This window comes from Ursus maritimus, unplaced genomic scaffold (assembly GCF_017311325.1).
Source record: "Ursus maritimus isolate PB19 unplaced genomic scaffold, ASM1731132v1 scaffold_9, whole genome shotgun sequence".
Classification (NCBI taxonomy): Eukaryota; Metazoa; Chordata; class Mammalia; order Carnivora; family Ursidae; genus Ursus; species Ursus maritimus.
In genome coordinates, this window is record NW_024427107.1 from 44,992,124 (window position 1) to 45,008,139 (window position 16,016).

Sequence of the window (16,016 nt, forward strand, 5' to 3'; positions counted from 1 at the left end):
AAACAAAATACACAGACAAGTGGAACAGAACAGAGAGCCCCAAATTAAACCACTACATATATAGTCAACTAATATTCAACAAGGCAGCCAAGAACACCCAGTGGGGAAAGGATACTATTTCAACAAATTGTGTTGGGAAAACTGGATAAACACAGAAAAGTGAAACTGGACCCCTGATTTTTTTTTTTTTGAGATTTTATTTGATAGAGCATGAGCTGGGGGGAGGGGCAGAGGGAGAGGGACAAGCAGACTCCCCACTGAGCGACCAACATGGGGCTCAATCCCAGGGCCCTGGGATCATGACCTGAGCCAAAGGCAGATGCTTAACTGACTGAGCCACCCAGGTGCCTGGGCCCTTAATCTTATACCACCCACAAAAATTAACTTGAAACAGATCAAAGACTTAATTAAACCTAAGACTTGACACCATAAAACTCCTAGAAGAAACCAGGAAAGAAGTTCCTTGATATTGGTCTTGGCAATGATTTTTTTGCCTATGACACCAAAAGCACAAACAAAAGCAAAAATTAACGAGCAGGACTACATCAAAACGAAAAGCAACTTTTGCGCAGCAAGAGAAACGATCAACAAAATGGAAAGGTAATGTACAGAATGGGAGAAAATATCTGCAAAGTATATACTGGATAAAAGATTAATATCCAAAATATGTAAATAGTTCTCTGAGAAAACTCCAAATGGCGGATGGCACTGGTGCAGTGGGAAGGTCTGGAGGACTTGGGGCCCTGGAATGTGAGGCTGTGGTGGCTTCTGCAGAGGCTTGGCAGCGGCATGCAGGGTGGGGGTTGCGGCCATGGTGAGGCTGGGGCCAAGGCCAAGGAGCTTGTGGAGACAAGGCCAAGAACTGGATCCCTGTCACCAAGCTGGGCTGCCTGGTTAAGGACATGAAGATCAAGTCCCTGGAGGAGATCTATCTCTTCTTCCTGCCCATCACAGAATCTGAGATCATTGACTTCTTCCTGGGGGCATCCCTCAAGGATGAGGTTTTGAAGATTATGCCTGTTCAAAAGCAAACCTGTGCTGGCCAGCAGACCAGGTTCAAGGTATTTGTTGCCATTGGAGATTACAATGGACACATCGTTCTGGGTGTTAAGTGCTGAAGGTAGCGACAGCCATCCATGGGGCCATTATCCTGGCCAAGCTTTCCATCATCCCTGTGTGGCAAGGCTACTGACGGTATACGATCCACAAGCCCCACACCATGTCACGCAAGGTGACAGGCCGCCATGGCTCTGTGCTGGTGCACCTCATCCCTGCCCCCAGAGCATTGGCACTGTCTCAGCCCCTATGCCCAAGAAGCTACTGATATGGCCCATATTGATGGCTGCTCTATCTCAGCCAGGGGCTGCACTGCCACCCTAGGCAACTTTGCCAAGGCCACTTTTGATGCCATTTCCAAGATCTACAGCTATCTCACCTCTGACCTCTGGAAAGAGACTGTTCACTAAGTCTCCCTATCAGGAATTCACTGACCGGGGCACCTGGGTGGCTCAGTTAAGCATCTGCCTTTGGCTCAGGTCATGATCTCAGGGTCCTGCGATTGAGCCCCGTGTCGGGCTCCCTGCTCATGGGGAGTCTGCTTGTCCCACTTCCTCGGCCCCTCCCCCTGCTCATGTGCACGCTCGCTCACTCTCTATATATCTCAAATAAATAAAATCTTAAAAAACAACAACAACAACAAAACCGGAATTCACTAACCATCTTGTAACGACCCACATCAGAGTTCCCATGCAAAGGACCCAGGCTCCAGCTGTTGCCAGTATATAGTTTTATACAAGAAAAATAAAGTGAATTAAAATCTGTTAAATAAATTTATATATATAAACAGTAACGAAAACCAATCCAGTTAAAAAAGGGGCAGAGGAACTAGACATTTTCCCAAAGACAACCTCAAAATGGCCAACAGGTATATGAAAAGATGCTCCACATCACTAATCATCAGGGAAATGCAAATCAAAACCACAATGAGCTATCCCCCTCACACCTACGAGAATAGCTATCATCAAGAAGACAAGAAATAAGCATTGGTGAGGATGTGGAGAAAGGGAACCCTAGTACACTGGTGGGAATGTAAATTGGTGCAGCCACTATGGAAAACAGTATGGAAGCTCCTCAAAAAACTAAAAACAGAACTACCATATGATCCAGCAATTCTACTTGTGGGTATATACCCAAAGGAAAAGAAAACAGGATGTTGAAGAGATATATGTGATCCCCTGTTTACTGCAGCATTCACAATAGCCGAGATATGGAAACAAGTATGCCCAACAACTGATGAATGAAGATTACACACACACACACACTGCAATATTATTCAGTCGTAAGAAGGAAATCTGCCATTTGTGACATGGATGGACCTTGAGGACAGCTAAGTGACATAAGTCAGAGAGAAACAAATACTGTATAATATTACTTATATGTAGAATCTTAAAGCCCAACTCCTAAAAATAGTAAAATAATATCCAGGGCACTGGAGGTTGGGGGAATAGGAGAAACGTTTAAGTGTACAAACTAGCAACTAGTAGATAAGCTAGGTCCTAGAGATGTAAGAGCACAGCATAATGATTATAGATAACAATATCGTATTATAAACATCAAACTTGCAAAGAGACTGATCTTAATTACTCCTACCACAAAAAAATAATTATGTGAGGTGATGAAGGTGCTACCTAGCACTACAATGGTAATCATATTACAACACATGTGTACCAAACCAATATGAACACCTTAAATTTATATAATATGTCAAATACATTTCAATTAAAACAACTGTAGGTAGTTTTGACTGTGCACAATTTATCACACGCTAATTTAATCCTTATAATTCTGTTATAGATGAGGAATTCATGGCACAGAAAAGATATAGAGAAAAACTTAAATCCTTGTATATTAACAAGGATTACAAATATTACATGTGGCTGATCCAAGATTCAAACCTGGGCAATCTGTCTTTGAACCTTTGTTGTGTAATGGAAAGTATTAAATATAATGGAATAATTAGTAAGGTGCCTGGCCTGTAAGTATTACAGCTTAGTAGAGGCAATGAATATGTAAATTACCAACCCTGTTACACTAATAGAGGTGTTAGAGTTGATTATGCAGACCAAGAGATATGCCCAGTACTGCCTGTGAGGTTAAGATAAGTTTCAAGGAGGTCATGTTGCAGCTTGAGTTTGTCATGAGGACGAGAAAAGGATGTGCCAGGCAGAGGACACGGGGGACACAGAGGCATCGAGATGCATGCTGAACGAAAGCATGAACTAACTGGGCATGTTTAGGGAACTGCATGTACTCTTAATACCAGAGGAGCATAAGTCTGTGTGATAAGCCTGAAGGAACGACAGTTGGATCAAACAGCTGTATGCTGCATATAAAATGGTAGAAATATCAGAGTTTTAGTTACACAAGTAGTTCCTTTGTGAGTCAGGCATTGCCACTCTTAACCAATACCTGGTTTTCTTCCCCTTCTCGTCATACGCAAGACAGGAGCTTTAGTCTTTTTCTGATTGGTTAGGGCCATGTGACTAATTCTACCAACAGAGCAGAGGTAGAAGAGAGGTGTCCCTCCTGGGCCCTGGTGTCCAAGAGCTGGCACAGGCCCTACGTGGGCTTTTCATCTTGCTACAGTGACTGAGAAGGCCTCACGTTCCAGTTCGTGGGTTACAGGAAGACTCCATTAACCCGATTCTTGGAGTGTTGGTCTGAGGCAAATTCCTGCCAATCTGCATTGAACAGATAGCATGAATAAGAAATAATCCTTTTTTGTTAAGCCACTGAGATTTCAGATTGTTTAAAATTATATCCAAAGACTTAGTTTCTCACAGTGTTTCTGTATCTCTTCTGCTTTAAGCCCTTAAATCTTTCCTGAGCTCCCAATCTATAAAACCAACTTCAACTTGTTCGTCTCCCCATGAATGTCTCGTCGGCACTTCAAATGTAGTAATGCCCCAAACTGAACTCTTCGTTCCCTCAAACTCAGGCTTCACTTACTTGGGATCTCTGTGAAAGGTACCAGGGTTTAAGCTCTGATCTAAGCCAGAAACTTCAGCTTCCTCCTAGGCTTTTCTTGCTCTTTCAATGTCCACATCCAATATTTCATTCGGGCAAACTGTTTTGTTACCCAGAGAGGGCGTATTCACCAGTCACTGACTTGCTTATGCACCCCACGTTTCCCTGCTCCAAATGCTCTCCTCTCCTTCCTCTTACCTCCAAAAACCACAAGGCTATTCCTAGTCATCCTTTAAAATCCAGTTCAGAGACACCTAGGTGGCTCAGTAGGTTAAACATCTGCCTTCAGCTCAGGTCGTGACTGTGGGTCTTGGGATTGAGTCCCACAGTGGGCTTCCTGCTCAGCGGGGAGTCTGCTTCTCCCTCTCTCTGTCCGCCCCCCCCCCCGCTCATGCTCTCTCTCAAGTAAATAAATAAAATCATTAAAAAAATAACCAGTTCAAATGTCACCTCCTAGAGGCTCTTCCTCACCCACGTTGGCTGAGTTAAGTGATCTTTGTTTTCTCATAGTGCACAGCTCTGCCACAGCTCTAACCACTGTTTCGGTGGTTGTGTGCTTGTTTTAAGATTATTTATTTGAGAGAGAGAAAGAGAGTGTAGGGGGAGGAGCAGAGGGAGAGGGACCAGCAGACTCCATGCCAAGTGTGGAGCCTGACATGGACTCAATCCCATGACCCCGAGATTATGACCTGAGCTGAAATCAAGGGCTGGACACTCAACCGACTGAGTCACCCATATGCCCCCACTGTTTTGGTGTTTTGAGTTGACTTGTCTGTGACAGAAAATGTCTGGTTTAGTTCTGTTCCCCATGTTGCTCAGGAAGATGACTGGCACAATGGAGATTTAATACCTCCTCAATGAAAGAATAAGCATTACTGGGGTGCCTGGGTGGCTGGTTGGTTAAGCGTCTTGACTTGGGCTCAGGCAATGATCCCAAGGTCTTGGGATGGAGCCTTGAGTCGGGCTCCCCACTCAGCGGGGAGTCGGCTTGTCCCTCTTCCTTTGCCCCTCCCCCAGCTTGTGATCTGTCTCTCTCTCAAATAATCTTGAAAAAAAAAAAAAGCATTACTAACTTATATTTTTGGGTACATATATTAAAATTTTCAATAGGGGCGCCTGGGTGGCTCAGTCGTTAAGCGTCTGCCTTCAGCTCAGGGCATGATCCTGGTGTTCTGGGATCGAGCCCCACATCAGGCTCCTCCACTGGGAGCCTGCTTCTTCCTCTCCCACTCCCCCTTGTGTTCCCTCTCTCTCTGGCTGTATCTATATCTGTCAAATGAATAAATTAAAAAATCTTAAAAATAAAATATTTCAATAGAATGAGCACTTGTTATACAAGTGTAATGGGTAAATCATGCATCCAGAAGTAGCAAAGTCTCAAAGAAAGTAATTCTATACAGAGCGAGGGTGATTAATCATCAAAGTTTAACCTCATGCCTTAGGGACCTAATAAGCAGAATTTCTAGACAGAAGAATGAAAGACAAAATATTAAAACAGAAAAAGGGGGAAAAACCCAAAGCCTTTTAAATGAGAACTATACATGACAATATTTACTAGATGTAGAACACCTGAGGAAATTTACAATCGCTGGGCTTAAGTTTGCATATTTTTAAATGATTAGTAAATATCATCTAGGCTGACATCATGTTTGTTGTGATACAACATATGAAAATGCCTTCTAAGCTATATACAGTATTTCTGGTTCATGGACACTACAAAAACTCCCTGTGTATAGAGCATCTCCTAACTATGGCCCATCAGTTATTGTCCAGTCTCTGCAGCTGTCACATCATCCCACAGTTCACTGCCATGGTGGTACCACTGGCTGTGACCACCCTCAGCTCCTGACCTTAACTGAACCAACAGGCCATCTCCTATGAGTGCTCCAATAAGCTCCCCTTCCTTCTGACTTACCACATTTTCCCTGCTCCTCTTCTTTTAGAAATTAATTTCCCCCTCCTTACTAGGGCTGTTCCCTCATCCCATCCCCTCTTCAAGGGCTTTCCTCCAACGATACCACCATCTTTTGCACATGTCCCTTTCAATTAGTGCCTTCCTCTCATCATACAAACCTAACTCAACTCTTCCCCACTTCAAGTCCCTTTCAATCTCCAAGTTTCCATCCTTTCCTACATCAGGTTTTCAAAAGTAACTTTTTCTATTTTTCCCACCTCTCAAATTATCTTTTCTGAAAGAAATTCAGCCTCTATTTCCCATCATATTCAAACTACTCTCAACAACCTTGGTCAAATCCAGAAGCCTTTTCTTAGTCATAGAATTCGGTTACACTGTAGCCCAAAGAGATTTTTTTAGAGATCATCTCATCTAATTCTACTCCCTTTATTTATATTGAAGCCCAAATTAAGAACACAATAGAATACTATGAGTCAGGAATGCTGATAAACTGTGACTGTACTATTTTTAAACTTTTGCTGAGATTGTGGGCAAAGAAAATGAAATTTGAAAGGTGAAGCAGCAAAATCTTAACGGCAGCTGCAAGACTGAATCTAAATTGGCTTAGTTCTGAATTGCTCAGAATGATCGATGATGTATCTAGGCAATTTCAGAGAGTGCCTCCTTCGTGAGCAAGATCTCAGAATGCACAGCACTCTGTAAGCTGACACTGCAACAGGATGGATATATTGAGAATTTGATGTTTGTCAGGAAAGCTTTCATTTCCACTTCTGAAATGCATTTTGTTGAAAACTCCCTTTATGACCCCGGGAAGTGGTGACCGTTTTTTTTTTTTTTTTTTGAGGATTTCAAGCCAATTTATTTTATATTGAAGGTAAAAGTTTGATTCTTTAAAAGCACTTATCACAGTCTGTAATGACTTGATTTTTTATTTACTTGGTTTCTTGGGGTGAGGGCTATATCTGTCTTGTTATTGTATTTTTAAAACCCGGAACACAGGGACGTCTGGATGACTCAGTCGGTTAAGCACCTGTCTTCAGCTCAGGTCATGATCCCAGAGCCCTAGGATCAAGTGCCGTATTGGGCTCCTTGCTCCACACAGAACCTGCTTCTCTCTCTGCCCCTCAACCCTGCTCATTCTCTCTCTCTCAAATAAAATCTTTTTAAAAAATCAAATAAATATTTCTCAAACACTTCTTAGAATATATGCATCAGAATCACTTGGGAATCCTGAGTCTAAGGGGTTGGGAATCTAACTTTTAAAATCTCTCTCCTAATTCTTAGGCAAGTTGGAATATGTGACCCAGTGGCCCAGAAGGTGAGTGTGCAGTAACTAGTATCTGAGTTGTGTAAGCCCTGTAAGTGAACTAAACGATTCATCACCCTCTGCATAAAATATGGGGAATAGATAAAATGGATAGTTCCCGCTTTTAATGAGCTTATGACTAACTTAAAAAGAAAATAAAACCAAGTTCAAGAGACTCTAGTAGAGGGGTGCCTGGGTGGCACTCAAGTAGGCTGGGCATCCAACCCTTGGTTTCAGCTCAAGTCATAATCTCAGGGTTGTGAGATCGTGCCGCATGTTGGGCTCCGCACTTAGTGTGGAGTCTGCTTGAGATATTCCTTTCCTCCTCCCCCTTCTCCTCGTGCTCACTCTCTCTAAAATAAATATATAAATCTTAAAAAAAAAAAAAAAAGAGCAAGGGAGACTCTAGTAGAGAAAAAAAGGATCAGTGAAATGTTTGTCAAAGTTACTAAAAGGACCAAGTAGAATAAATCAAGAATGTTTTCAGGAAGAGGTAAAATCTAAGCCACATTTTTAAACAGACTTCAGTGGATGAGAAGGAAGAGCTCAGTAAAATTAAATCACTTTACTATGGAATTGCCAGTATCACAATGCATTAGAAACTTAGTAATAACTCTGCCACTGCAAGCTTCACCATGTAGCAGGTAGAAACCAGACAGGAACTTTACCAACCAACCCGACTTATCTATTTTTCCTTAGGGTTTCAATAGGGACCCGTCAAATCCAAAAATTGCTAAAAATTGAATCTCACTGGCTACCATTTGACCTCTTTTATGTGTTTCCCACCAGAAAATAGGACCAAGTATTTACTATAATTAAGCAGTGGGTTGGGAGAACTTCAAAAAAACACAATTTTAATCCTAATTCACATGCGTGCTGAAACAAAGGCAAAGATATAACTAGAATGGTTATAATAAAAAAAACAAAACCAGACAAAAACAAATGTCGACAAGGATGTGTAGGAATTAGAAACAATACATATTGCTGATGGGACTGTAAATTGATGTGGCTGCTTTGGAAAACAGTTTGGCAGTTCTCCAAGAAGTTAAACAGTGTTACCATATGACTCAGCAATTCCACTCCTAGTATTATACCCAATAAAAATGAAAACATACGTTCATACAAAACACTGTTCACAAATGTTGATAGCAGCATCATTTATGATAGCCAAAAATGTGGGAGCAACCCCAATGTCCATCAACTGGTGAATAAACAAAAATGGTATATCCATATAACAGAATATTACTGAACCATAAAAAGCATGAAATATTGATACACACTACTCCATAGATGAACCTTGAAAACTCTGTTAAGTGAAAGAAGCCAGACACAAAAAGCCACATATTACATGGTTCCTTTTATATGAAATGTCCAGAATGGACAAATCTATTCAGACAGAAAATAGCTTTAGTGGTTGCCAGGGGTTGAGAAGATGGGAGAATGGGAATTGAATGATAATGGATACAGGGTTTCTTTTTGGGGCGATGAAAATGTTCTAGTATTAGGTAATGGTATGGTTGCATAACCTTGTAAATATACTAGCAATTACTGAATTTTATACTTTTTTTTAAAGATTTATTTGAGAGGGAGAGAAAGAGAGAGATCACAACAGGAGGAAGGGCAGAGGGAGAAGTAGACTCCCTGCTGAGCTGGGAGCCTGATATGGGACTTGATCCCAGGACCTTCATGACCCGAGCTAAAGGCAGACGCTCAACTGACTGAGCCACCCAGGCACCCTGAATTTTATCCTTTAAAAACAGTGAATTTTACAATATGTGAACTGTATCTCAATTTTAAAAACTGAATGAAAAGAAAAAAAAAAAAAACCACCCAACTCAAGTAATACCTTACAGGCAAACTCTGGGGTCCTCCAATCAATCTAAAATGGCAACCCCTTTAAGCTTGTCAAGAATTTGGCAGAAGGAATAAAAGCTGAGGATGAAAGACTAAATACTTACACACTATGACTGGAAACAAGGTAAGGCTGTCTCTTTAACCATCTCTATTTAATACTGTATTGGAGACTGAAGCCAGTATAATAAGACACCCCCCGCCAAAGTTCCTAAAGCCATCCAGATTGTAAAGAAGGAAATAAAACTATTTGCAGAAACATGATTTTCTATGTAGAAAAATCTTATGGATCTATTAAAAAGCTATTAGAGTTATAAATGACTTACAAGTTTCTAGGATTCAAGATCAACCTACAAAAATGAACTGTATTTCTATAAAATAGTAACAATCAGAAATTGAGATTTTAAAAATATCTGTACACTGAAAACTACAAAGCACTGATGAAAGAAATTAAAAAACCCAATAAATGGATAGATACACCATGTTCATGGATCAGAAGGCTCATTATTGTTAAAATGCCAATTTCCCCCAAGTTGATCTACTATAGATTCAATGGAATCACAATCAAAATCCTAGTGGGCTGATAGAAATCTAGAAATTTCCGTATAAAGGCAGCATTCAGATCAGTGGGAAAGGATAGATTATTTTAAAAATAACGCGTCATCACAAACAGCTTATCATCTGGAAGAAGTAAGATTGGACCTCTACATTATACTAAACAAATTCAAGACAGAGTAAAGCAAATGTAAAAAATTAAATAAAAATCTCACAAAAAACTTAGGCTACTATAAGTATAATTTAGGAGCAAAAGAAACCTTAACTATGACTAGAAGTTCTGAAATATAAAATTAGATACATTTGACAATACAGCTGTGTGTATGTGTGTGTGTATGTGCGTGTGTGTGTGTGTGTGTGTAAAGTGTATATGGGAAGCTTCTGAACTATCTTTGCAACTTTTCTTTATAGTCTAAAAATATTTCAAATAAACTTTAGAATAAAATCCACGGCAAAGTTAATAAAGTCAATGGTCAAATAGATTTGAACAAAAATATATAACAAAAAACGATAATAGCTATCATATATATAATGCATAGCTATTTTAATAGCTATAATATGGGGCGCCTAGGTGGCACAGTTGGTTAAGCATCCGGCTCCTGGTTTTGGCTCAGGTAGTGATCTCAGGGTTGTGAGGCTTACCCCCGTGTTGGGCTCTGAGCTCAGCGTGGAGTCTGCTTGAGATTCTCTCCCCCTTCCCTCTAAGATAAATAAATCGTTTTAAAAAACCTATAATACATAAGAGCTACAATAAAGATCTCTTTCAAACTGAACAAAGAGACTCTCTCCCTGCAAAGTAAGCAAAAGATGTAACACTCAGTGTAGAAAACAGTAAATCAAATACCACCAATTCCCCTCCTCCTATAAAAAAGAAAACCACACAAAAAAGATGTACAAATTCACTAGTGGCCAGGGATACATAAACATAAAATCAGGTAATACCTATTACTTTATACCGGTCTTGTAAAAACTATAAAGCTCTAATATTTACTCTTCGTTGAATGCAAGGGAAAGGGGACTCATGTATTATTAGTGGAACTGTAAATTTTGACAGCCTTTTTCAAAAGGCAATCTGGTAATCTTATTAATAAAACTACATATACTTTGCGACCTAGCCATTTGATATCCATGAAACTATTTCCCATAATTAAAACTACCAGGAAATGGGATTTATATACGAGGATGCTTCCTGCACTGTTTTGTAGCAGGGGAAAAATCCGAAAGTGTCACCAAGAGAATGCCCATCATATGCAGCCATTAAAAAGAATGAGCTGGAGCTCTATCACTTGGATTAATTTCTGTAAGATATTGAGAAAATTGAGGAAATGATCAATGTGTACATGCATTTTGCGTGACTAAGTAACATGGAGAAAACTATGATATACGTACATACTCATTTGCATCAGTTATGGGGGAAGGTAATGTGGGAAGGAGGGGCTAGAAAAGATGGAGCAAAGAAAAGAGGGAAAGAAAGGAAAAAAGGGGGAAAGGGAAAGTAAATTCTTTTGTGTACATTCTATTTATGAACTCTCAATAGTAACTGTCTCTAAAACATCAGTTTGCATGTTATCTCTCTAAAGCAGAAAATTTTTTTACTAGCTGAAAGTATCACATTTCCTTTAAATGAACATACAACAAAAAGCCCCCAAAAACCAAAATTAAAATGCTTTGGCTAAATCAGCCCTGAAAAATGATGTGCCAGTGGCTCCATTCTACAATATTTATGACCTAATATACGTGGCATTAAACCTTATTAAAGGTGACTGCTTTTTCAGTCACTGTCTTGTTTCAAACAGCTTATTTTAGTGCACAGTGTAATGAAGACACTGGTCACCAACTCTGAGGCCTAAGTCCACAAACATTCCCATTCCTGTTGCTTATTCAGTCTCATCACAGCAAGCACATCCTCAATCTCCTCTTCGTATATACTTATTAGTACATACTTACAGAAAAAAGACAAGGTCCCTGCCCTTAAGAGCCTACAGTTTCTTTCTTGGTAAGATTTCTGTTTTCCCAGTATCCTGAATTCCAAATTTGGAGGCACCTGGTGCACACGGTGTGTAGCATCTAAGTTTAACTTCCTCTATGCTGGATTTAAAAAAAAAAAAGGTAGTAGAAATAGGTGTTCCAATTATCAGGCAAAACACTGGAGAGAAAAACAATATGAGCAAAACGATGTTGTCACCACAGAGCTAGGGAAATTTACACATTCTAGGATTAGTAAACTCTTACAGAGGAGAGGGGCTGCCATTCCTTATTGCTCATACTATATCCATGAAGATGAATGCTTCTCAACTCTGAAAACCTGGCTTTCTATAATATTAAAAAACAAACAATTCAGAAGGCCTACACAGCCTTAACAGCAATTTCTAACAACCATTCATAAAAGACGTAATTCCAATCTTATGCGTTCTGATACTGAAGTTTATCCCAGGAGGTTGGTTTAATATTTGAAAAATCAAATTGATATGTTAACTATAACCATATTAACTGTGGTTAAAGGAATAAATCACATCTGTATTACATAATTACATGAAAGGAATAAATCATAAGTATATGACAGACGTACGTCCCCAATAACAGCCAATAAAATACAACGTATTTCCCAAGGTAAAAACTCTTGGCAAATGAAGAGTTAGAAGACAATTTAATAAATTTGATAAAGGGCATCTACAAATATATCTGCACAAATATCACACTTAACGGTTCAAACACTGAAATCCCTTTAAGATTAACAAGTAAACAATGCCCCCACAGCCACTGCCATTTAGCACTTTACACTTGAAGTCCCAGCTAGTGCAAATGGGCTAGAAAAAGAAATACATGATGAAAAGATTGAAGAAGAAGAAACAAAACACTTTAAATCCTAGCTTTGCCACTTACCGGACATGCAACTCTGGACAATGTACTTAACTCTTTGCCTCTGTTTCCTCATCTGTAAAATGGGATAATGAATACTTCCTTCACAGAGTTGTTCTGAAGAGTAAATAAGTTAATATTTTAAAAGCACATAGAAAGTGATTGACACATCAAAGCACTGTAAAAGGGTTAAATATAAATTATTCACAGATGATGATTGTGTACACAGAAATCTCAGAGAAGCTAAACTATTGAAATTGAAAGAGCAATAATCTTCCCAAGACATGAATCATTATATGAACATCAGTTGTATTTCTATATACTATTAGTAACAAACAGAAAATGGCATCCAAAAGGTATCAAGTACCTGGGAATAAAATGAACAAAAGACACGGAAGATCTCTCTACAGGGATAATTATAGACTCAATACAATCCCAACACCAACTGGTAGAATTCAACAAGGTTATTCCAAAATGGTTATGAAAATGCAAAGTATCAAGAAGAGTCAAGACATTCTCCAAGAAAAACAAGGTAGCAGATTTGTCTTACTAGTTATCAAATTCCAAGACTGATGTCTAGTCTGTTAACTCACCTGGGAGAAGATCTCTTTCTGGAATGCTCATCCATTTGTAGGGTCTACCCAGTTCCTCCCTCGCTTCTTTTAGATTTTTGCACTAATGTCATCTAGGAGAGATCTTTCCGGTTTGTTCTATATAAAACAGCACTACCCAAAACTCTAGTCACTTTTTTCCACATCCTGTATTTTCCTTGGCACCCATTATGTGACATCATTTTAAGCTATGTGTGTTTTTTATGTCTCTCTCCCCGAACTACAACATCAGCCCATTGAAGCCAGGGTATCTGTTTATTTGATACAATGCTGTGTATCTCCAAATCTACTTGTTACCTGGTTGAATGAGTAAATAAATTGGCAGAAATCACAAAAATGCTGACTGGTATATGAAGTATAGTGATGAAATTTGATCTAAATTTAAAAACCACAAACTCCATTTCACTATTCACCTATTAAATAACGGCTACCAAAACACTGTAACTCTCCCCAAGTTTAAAATACTATTTTGAACATTCAAAGCCTACCAGCATATAAATACTGGCTTTTAGCAATTGTATCTCATACTTTAGTAAGGGAAAGAAATGAAACAAGCCCATAAAAAGGAACCACATAGAACATAGCCCTGAGAATCCTGATGACTGATTAGAAAGGCAAAATGATCAGAGGAACAGGAGTTTAGGTATTTTGCTCATGTAGGAACAAATAGCTATGATGGTTTTCAGTATGTGTTTTATTTATCCTTTGGTGATCAAAGTTGTATTTAGACAATATGCTACGGAAAGTCTTACATATTTATAAATCAACCCAATTTTTGGTGAAGAAAAGAGTGATGGATTGTGTGAATTTAACATAAAAGCTAACTAATTCAGTGCTCTAAAGATATGAATTTGTACTTGAATTCAAGAGAATCCAGTTAAATTGGCGGTCCACATAATGAACAGCAGGGTATACCATTTTAATCTTTGTATTCTCTCTCACTACTATATGATCCCCCCCCCCCAACTCCCAGACCTTAAAGAAAGCAAAGTACAAAGGGTCTCTCAAAGACTTTGGTGAGTTAAGGCCTGTCTTGAACCCTGGAGTATTCTCCTGTTCTAGGCTGGTCCTAGAGTTGAGCTCCAGGAGAATCTGGCTTGGTCCTAAATTAATTCAAGTTTGAATGACTCCTGGGAGATGAAGAACTTCTGAAGCCAGCTGAAAGGTTTAGATCATTTTTTCAAGTGAGACCGGGGCGGTACTGGTTGAGAGTACAACCAGAAGAGGAATGGGGTAATCTGAACGCATTGACCTTCTACACTGACCTACTTTTGCTGTATTCCTCCAAAAATCCTTTAGCTTTCCATTTAATCTATGGCCTTTTACAGAAAGGTCAAGAGGTAGTCAACATATTCATACATATTATTTTCATTAAGAATTAACTATGTAACAGGAAATCAGAAAAATCACCAATGCATTTTATAGAGGCTATAAGGATAGAAAGCATTTAATTACAATTACTAGCTTAAATTTAAACAGCTCTAGTTTCATGATCTAATGTTACCAGAGTAGAATCTCTTAGAATAGTATTTTAAGATCTTTTTATTTTTCTGTTAAGATGAGGATTTATAATACTTATCTCTTCACAATTTAATGATAGATCTATTTACTTTCCAACCAATTCACTTTTAAAAATAAAATATGTTGAGACTAAAGCAACTTATTTCTGGAAGAAAGGCAGTTATTAGAAATGAAGAAAGGATTCCTTGTGTGTCAACACTGTTTGTTGAGAGGTTCAGCAAATGCTTCCTTTTGGGGTGCCACCAGTATACAGAATCATCTCAATGACTTGCAATACTTATAAGTAACTGCCATGTGGCAAATGAGTATTCATATTCTTATAAAAATACCTGTACACAAACCATAAAGCAGCAATACATTAGTATTTACATTTATTTAATGTATGCAGTTTACACACTCACTATTGAACAAAACTGGAATGCAAACAAATATACAAATACCATAATAAGCATTATCAAATAACTGGCACTAGTGTTATAAGCATATTAATGGACCTAGTGAGAAAAAGTGGTGGAAGAAGACTGCAGCCCATGGCATTTTTCTTTTTAATAAAAGAAAACGCTCAGTAGCACCATAATGGTAATACTTAACAGAAACACATAAGATGGAACATTTCAACTGCTATCTTTGAGGTTAACCTGTTTTATTTAAGTGAATTATACAGGAAAGTAACAGTACAGGCAGTATTTTGGCCAACTTCTGTTTATGTCAGCTGAACACCTTCCATAAACAAAAGTAAAATAAAATAAAGCCAGCCATACATGGACCCCTCCTTAGTACTTGGTACAAACTCTGCACCGTGCTTTGATTTCATGATTGGAGAAGATACGCATGTGTTAAAACTGAGGTTATGTATTCACTAAAGCCTGAGTGTGTCTTTGGTAGGCTAATACTTTTTCAGCATTGTTATTATTACTCATATTTATCTATCTTGTATTTGTCTACATAATCCAAGGTGGCTAGAGAGGACATAATGGAAAACAATACAGCAAAATCCTCAAACAACTAGGCCCTTAAAATCCAGTCTATTCCAAAGGCACCAAGAATCAATGGGGTGCAAACTTCCCCTTGGTGGAAGGTGACTTTTTTATTAATACTTACAAACTAATGGAATTTTATTTTATAGTTTTATGTATCATTATTTGGTGCTGTCAGTATACTTAATTACCTACCTTTACATTTTGTTTCTAAGATGGCATCAACAATATACAAGATATATAGAGTACCAGGTATTTCTATTTCAAAGTTGTGCAAAAACTGCCACAATCTTGCTCAAAGTGTCTAAGTATCCAAATGGTAGCAAATGGGCTGCATTAAGCTTTATATATCCACATTGCATACGAAGAAAAAAATGAAATTTATGCCCAGTTAT

The 16,016-nt window shown here is 38.7% G+C and overlaps 1 pseudogene; it reads left to right on the forward strand.

Annotated features, from left to right (window-relative positions):
- Positions 1-325: 325 nt before the first annotated feature.
- LOC103661639 lies at positions 326-2,002 on the forward strand (annotated as a pseudogene).
- Positions 2,003-16,016: the final 14,014 nt, after the last annotated feature.